At 35.6% G+C, this 7481-nt stretch overlaps 1 pseudogene; it reads left to right on the top strand.

Moving 5' to 3' along the window:
* Window positions 1–727: 727 nt before the first annotated feature.
* LOC118741839 lies at window positions 728–5645 on the top strand (annotated as a pseudogene).
* Window positions 5646–7481: the final 1836 nt, after the last annotated feature.

Raw genomic sequence — 7481 nt, 5'->3', positions numbered from 1 at the left:
TCGATTCGTACGAAAACCAGAATACGCTTCAATATTAACCAATAAGTTTCTAAATTAGTTGCACCGCGGAATTTGAAAATTGCATTTTTCGTCGAGAAATGCCGTCAATTTTGTATTATTTCTTTAACTTTTATTTTTTCTGCGCTTACTGTTTCTCACTGTGACTCTGCAAAAGAATCGAATCAACAGCCTTCCCCTGCTGGCGGCCAACAGCTGACGCCTTGCGAAATATTATTCAACACTGAATAACAAATCTAAGGTGGAACCGCACAGCAGCAGACCGCTTCAAATCAATCGGCAACAGTTCGGTGTGAAATGTTCGTCATGTTTACACAAGCAAAATAAAACTAATTAAAACAAAAACACAAAAACAAAAATGGAAAAATTTCGAGATACCGCACAACCAACAAAGGCAAAATAACCGCCGAGAACTGCTACAATTAAAGGTTGTCGGCGGACCGGCCACAATGCAGTAATCGCACCGAAATAATTGCGCAAATGTTAAAGTAAAAGTCGTTGCCATCGAATACGGTCAGCGCGCGGACGTTTGGCAAAGAGGGGAAGGACAGCGGGCGCTCAACACGCACAGTGCAGCGATTGTCTGCGTATTGTAAAGGAAAACTTGTGCTGCACGGCGGCCGTTGAAAGCTTGTGTACGTAGAGTAGGGAGCGACCAGTTTTTGGTTTTCTGTGCTGCTTTAGACAGTAACAACTGGCGGAGCGCGAGATGGACTACGGGCCTAACGTGACTTTGGAGGGTGGTGGTGGTGGTGGTGATGGTGATGGTGTGGTTAGTTGCGACGTAGCCGTACGAGAAGGTCAACTGGTCTGCGGGGCCAAAGCGCTGATGAATTGACTGACGCCGGATGGCGATTGGCTATTGGCATCGGAAGGTATGAGGGGCGCTTTACTTGTGCGCGGTGACTAGTTATTTGCTTGACTGACTGAGTTGAATGCGTGCAGTTGTATGTATGTAGTTAAGTGGCATCGCCACCAGCAGCCAAATGCGATCTGTACCACCGCCGCGTGCTCCGATTGCAGTTACTTAACTTAATTACAGCTGTTGCTGTTGCTATTGCCATTTCTGTTATCGCTGCTGCTCCGCTAAAACTTTGCTTTGCGGTCACTGAGCGAGAACATGCATAAAGCACACGTAACAGCCGCCTGGATTTTTTTATTTCTTTTTTCCCCCTCTGTAGCTCTGTACTTGAATGCTGTTGTGTGGTTGTCAAGGGTGGGGTGTTCCGCTGTTGCCAAGACAATCGCCACCGCCACCGCCAGCTCCAAATACGATACCAACACCACCGCCACCAGCTGCTCGCAATTACTAATGCGCCGAAAGGGTTTTGTTTGCAGCGTTTTTCAGCGCTTTCGGTTTTGTTTGTAATGTTTTGGGAGCCGCACCTAATCGCTGCTTTTGTTGTTCTGCAGGAACTGAAAGTTGGCGTTGTGGTAATTTAATTTATGCTAATTTTTAATATTGTTTTTTTTCTTGTTCTTTTTTTATTTGCTATATTTAAAATTGAATTGTATTACTGTTGTAAGGTTGTTATCGTCGCGGTTGTTCTTAATTTAATTGTATTTAACTAAAGTCAGCTGGCTTAAGCAGTGTTGCTGTGCACTAGCAAGGTAACTAATAAATATATATGTATATATATACAAATGTTTTAGTGATTTCCTTCAGATTTTTCTGCTTGTTTTAAGTGTAGATTTTGAAATTCTGAATGGTAGCAGCTGTTAATGCGTTGAAGTGAAGGCGTGTTAAACGCTGTGATTTTGCAAGCATGATTAATTTTCGAGGCTAATCTAGATGTTTTCGTGCGCTCCAAGTATCTTTATTTTAGGAGAACTAGTTTATGAAGTTCTTGCATGCAATCGAGAAGTTCGACGAGCTCATTTTCCTCACAAAAAATTTTTAGACCCTTTAGTTAACATAACTTTTTGCCCCAATGCTACTAATATTCTGGATGTGCACTAGGGTGTTCGAAAAAAAGTTTAAAATGTTATGGTCTCACCCTTAGTATTTTACTAAATGTAAAGAAGACTACCCGTATTTTTCGTAGAAATGGTATAGAGTTATTGAAAATCAATATTTTTCGACCGGAAAACTCTGTTTCTCTTCAGCAGACTTCCCATAATACCCAATTGTTTACTTTACCATTTTTTAATACTAAGGATCATATTTTGTGGTTTTTGGGGTATCTACAAGAAATAGTTGATTTTAAAAAAATTCTTAAATAAAGAATTTGGTATTGTTATTTCAAGCCTGCTTAAGAGAAACAGAGCTTTCCGTTCGAATAAATAATATTGATTTTCGAGAGTTCTATACCATTTCTATGAAAATATGTTTTTTCGCATATAAAATATGTACATGAAAACTTCATGGGCTTTGAGGCACTTCCAAATTTAATTTTTTTCCATTTAGAAAAACCCTAGGCACACAGTGTCGCCTAAGTGGGCAAAAATCGAAAAATTCGTTATCTGCAATGTGAACTTGTTTGTTAAATAGACATTTCCCTAAAAAATTAATTATATGCCGCCAGGAAGCCACTAAAGTCGACAAATTTTATAGTAAGTATTTTAATAAGAGCATAGCCATGCGTAAGCTCTTCACAGAAAAATATTTCAAAAATATATTCTTTGAAATAAAATGTTGGTTTGACGTTTCTTGTTTCCATATAGATAGTAGAGAATTACAGGAATTAAAATTTTGGAATAAAATTAAACACAGGGTGTCCCTGTGGTATTCCAGAAAAACAATATTTTTAAACAAAATTTCAAAAAATGCTAAATTTTAATGGAATGAATAAAAAATATATGTAAAAATAGGTTATTTTTTATTATTTTATTAAATAGCACGGGCTTTTAGCTTTCAAAAGAATAAATAAAAACCTGCTAATTTTTTGCACTTTCTGAATTAATGCGTTTTTCGCTAATGCATAAAATTACTTTTTAATTTTTTGTCAGTGCCTTGAGATCTGCACGATTCGTTCCATTTTCAAAAATGAAGTATCAGATTAAAAAGCTTGGCCTGTGGACAATAGAAGGTATATTTTTTTTAAGAGTTGCCACCTGTTAAAAAATTAGATTCTTAAAAAATTAGATTCAAATTTTATTAAGTTAAATAAATTATTAAGAGATGGGTATCAACCGAAATGTGTATTAACCACATGCAGCGAGTTGCCACCAGGTTAAAAAATCAAATTCCACTTGAATTAAAGGAATTAGATAATTGAAATAGATAGGTATCACCATAAGTGGGTCAGACGAAAGAGGTTTAAGAAGGTTTTAGCTTAAAAATATTACCAATAGGGTTGCCACCTGTTTGTAAAGTCGAATTTAGTTAAACTAAAATAATAATTATGTCAAACAATAGGATTACGCCATCCTATTTGTTATTTTATTACAAATGCATACATTGTTAATCAGTGATTTGTTCTGATTACATTCCTTTTAAATTACTGGACTCTTAAATTAACTCAGGAATGTATTTACTCTTCACTTATTTCTTTCTAAATATGTCAAATTTTTTAATTTTTCCGGTACTCATATTGATATACATATTTCAGTTACCTTATTCTCTTAATTAAAGTGAATTTGGTTTTTTAGACATGTGGAAACCCTTCTACGTGTCGTTTAGAAGTCAAGTATTTTCAAAACTAAATAGTTCAATTGATACCCATATTGTAACATCTAATTCTAAATAATTTTAATAAAATTTGTAACAGGTGGCAACCCGCTTCAAAAATAAAAAAACTTTATTTCACCTCTACAGGCCAAGCCCTGTCATTTGACATCTAACTTTTGAAAATAGAACGAACTATATGTACATACCTATGTAAAAGCCACAAGAACCCAAATTTTCAACTTCAAACTGCATTTCACATTTATATGGAAGAGAAGCACTGTGAGGCAGTGAGAAAATTTGAAAATTTTGAAAATTTGTGTTTGAATCCAAAACTATTTCTGCCATAATAATTGATTTTGTTATCGATATATTTGTAGATATTTTTAAAGATATAATAATCAATATTTTTATTGATATTTTTATCGATATTGTTACGATATAAAATAATTGATATTGTTATTGATATATTTATGGACGTATGTATATATTATCGTCAGTTTTATAAATTTTGTTATCGACATTTTTATCGATTTGTTATCGATATTTATTATCTATTTCGTTATTGATATTTTTTATAGATTTTGTTTTCCATGTTTTTATCGATTTGGTTATCGTTGAACCAAATGGGTAGAGGTTCCCTACCTATCTAAAGAAAGAAAAAATAAACAGTATAATCTTAAGCTTACAACATTATATTAACTAGTCTGTCCTTTTATTTACAGTTTTGAACCAATTGCCATAACGTTCTTTTTCAAATGCCAGCTGCAAGTGAAAATTTGGTTGTACAGCCATAAAATGCGTATCTGTTTTATTAACGAAGTTGAATCGGATGAGGATCGAAACTTTGATGCTTTCATCTCGTATGCCCACCAGGATGCGCGCTTTGTCAACCATACGTTGCGGCCTCAACTTGAACAAGGCGAGCCAGCCCCGAACAGATTGAGGAGTATGTGGCGCACACACGGCGTACGATCATTGTGCTTTCGCAACATTTCATCGAATCGGATTGGGCGCGCATGGAATTTCGCACAGCGCATCAATCGTCGTTGAATGAGGGGCGCTCGCGTATAATTATAGTAAAATATGGTGAGATTTCGAATATTGAGTTGCTGGATAGAGAGCTGAAGGCATATTTGGATATGAACACTTATTTGGTGTGGGAGGATCGCGAATGGTTTTGGTCGAAGTTACGCTATGCTATGCCACGCAAGGGGCATGTTTGTATGTATGTATCTTCTATTTTTGCGATTACATGGTGCTACAAAAAAAAAAATGGGTGCATGTACTTTTTATGTCATGTAGTAGCATCTCTACTAGAGCAGGTCTAAGAAGTAATTTTGTTTGGTCAAAATACTGTTCATAAGTTAGACAATTTCCAGTGGACTTAGATTGAAGTCAGCTGAACGAAATCGGCAAAATCTTAATGGTTCAGAAATTTTTTGTACAATTAAAGTCTGGAAGAGCTCTGTTTCAAAAGGGGAAAATCTGGTTTGTTTTAGTTGAACACTAAGTGTGGGTTTAATAAAATTTTACGGTATAAATTTTAACCAAATTCACCATAACTATTTGTTTAAGATATTTCTCAAACATTTTGGTTCACGGGGTCTATGGTTATCAACTTTACATAAATTTCCTATCCTAAATGTAGTAAAAAGACCTAACCCTCCGCTTTCAACATCACCATTTTCAATTTTTTGTGATCATAACTTTAGTTTTTGGGGTTTTATTTGAAATTCTGCTTCAAAGCACTTTATAATTCGAAATTTTTATAAAAATTTTCGATTTATAAAGCGGCCGCTACGGTTGAGTGGTTAGAAATGCGTACTGGCAGCTAGTACATTGTGAATTTTATATCTATTGTGATTGAGCACAGAACCCCAAGGATACCAAGTCATCAGGCACCACCATTAATTTTTTTGTTGCAATTGCAGGAGACCTTTTTTTGCTGTATTTTGAAAAGAATTTGTAATTTTCCTTTATAGCAACGGTAAAAAGTGGTAATGAAGAGCAATCATGATATTTGTGAAGAAAAATCCTACTTCGAAAAATGTATGCGCAATTGATTTAAAATGAAAAGTTACTGACTAATTGCTCAACAAAAAAATTATTTATGAATGGCTCTGAATGAAGAAAATTTTAAGAGATCTTAAAGTTTAAATTTGTGAAGGATTTGCTCTAATCATGAAATGGAATTAAAAAGAGTATAAAATAAAAGGCTGATAAAAATACGTCTACATGCAGTGCCTTATAAAATCGTTTTTGAATCTATTATAATCAGGTCTCATCATCATCATTCCTAAGCAAAAATACTACAAATAACAATTTACAGAAAAATCGAAGCAAAACTCAGCGATGGAAGAGGCAGGTAAGCTTTATCCAAGCTGCTACGAGCAGCAGTCATTAGATTAACCGCCGCTTATCACTAGCCTGAGTAGAACAAATCCTTGTTCTCGCGTCAGTGAAGTGCTGAAGCTTCTAGCGAAAACATTTTTTATTTTCCCTTTTATCGCAGAACAGATAAAAACTTTGCCAAGTGAAATTCATTCACTTCACAAATTTACAAAAATGTGATTTTCGATAAATCTAATGGCAAAATTTTTACGACCCAGACCCAGAAGAGAGTTGGATTTTTCATGTCGACATAGAACCAAGACAAATATAACTATATGAAAAATTAACCTCTTTGCTTGTTTCCAGCAAATATTGAGATGACCTCATTATTTAGTCGAGTATATATTTTCGTCTAGATAACTGCCAGAATCAACTGAACTTCAGCGTAATTCTTTAGCTAGTGAAGAGTCATCGAGAAACCTTCAGTGTAGAATACGAAGCATTTAAATCTAACGAATTGAAAACCCTTTACTGTGAAGAATTTTTTATAAAGAAGTTTGACATTCTTAACATTTTTATACGCAAGTTCGCGCCTTAAGTCTTTTGTTTGGACAACTCACCGGACAAAGTATAACAACAAAAGATTTTCATTAACTCAATGAAGAATAGAAAAACGCCAAAGTCACCTAATACTTACTACAGTGACCTTCTGCTAAGGTTAATGCGCTCGACACCGTCGGGCAATTGCAAATAGCGCGAGCATACGAAACCTCATAAGCTTAACACTCAAATTAATGCATTAATTTCATTTTTATTTATATGTTACTGTCAATGCATGTACATAGCTACCAGCTACTTTATATATATTCTGGACAAATATATGTATAAATATGAACATATTATATGTATGTGAACGTACTTATGACGCACAATAGCAACATACTGCTTTGGAAATGCAGCGCCTATCACCAAAGTCATCTATTGCTGGTACTTGCACGTTCATATTACTCTTAGCAGTGCTGTGGGCTGAACATTGAAAACTGAGCGCTCAATTGCCATCGATGCTTGTTGAAGTTGAAATCCGAATGCTTTTGACAAGGTTAAACGGCTTAACGCACTTTGCTGCGTCTATTTGCGACTTTGTTGTTCTTTTCACACTGGCCTGTGGTATTGTGCCAACGATTGTTAACATGGTTGTGGCCGCGGCCGCTGCTATCGTTGGATTGTTGCTGTTAGCGTTGTTGTATGTACTTATGTAACTGTATCGTTTGTTGTCCACATTTACGGCTGTCTGTTCGCATTCAACGAGAAGTGTACGGGCGTCGTTTTGACGCAGTTGAGCTCGTTGGTCACTTAGTTAATTGTTAGCAGCGGCTCGCTGTTGATTGCTTGCTAACACTTTTGCCGCTTTTGCATTGATTGGTAGTAGGTTTGTAAGTATTTGTAAGCCCGCTGTTCTCGGTCAATGAATTAGCTGTAGTGTGCGATACACTTAGCTTTTGGCATTGCTACGAAGCTTGAA

This window comes from Rhagoletis pomonella, unplaced genomic scaffold, assembly GCF_013731165.1.
Source record: "Rhagoletis pomonella isolate Grant_MI unplaced genomic scaffold, Rhpom_1.0 Rhpom_scaffold_00006, whole genome shotgun sequence".
NCBI classification, from domain to species: Eukaryota; Metazoa; Arthropoda; class Insecta; order Diptera; family Tephritidae; genus Rhagoletis; species Rhagoletis pomonella.
Note: the sequence above shows the minus strand (reverse complement) of the source record. Positions and strands in the feature narration are given on the sequence as shown.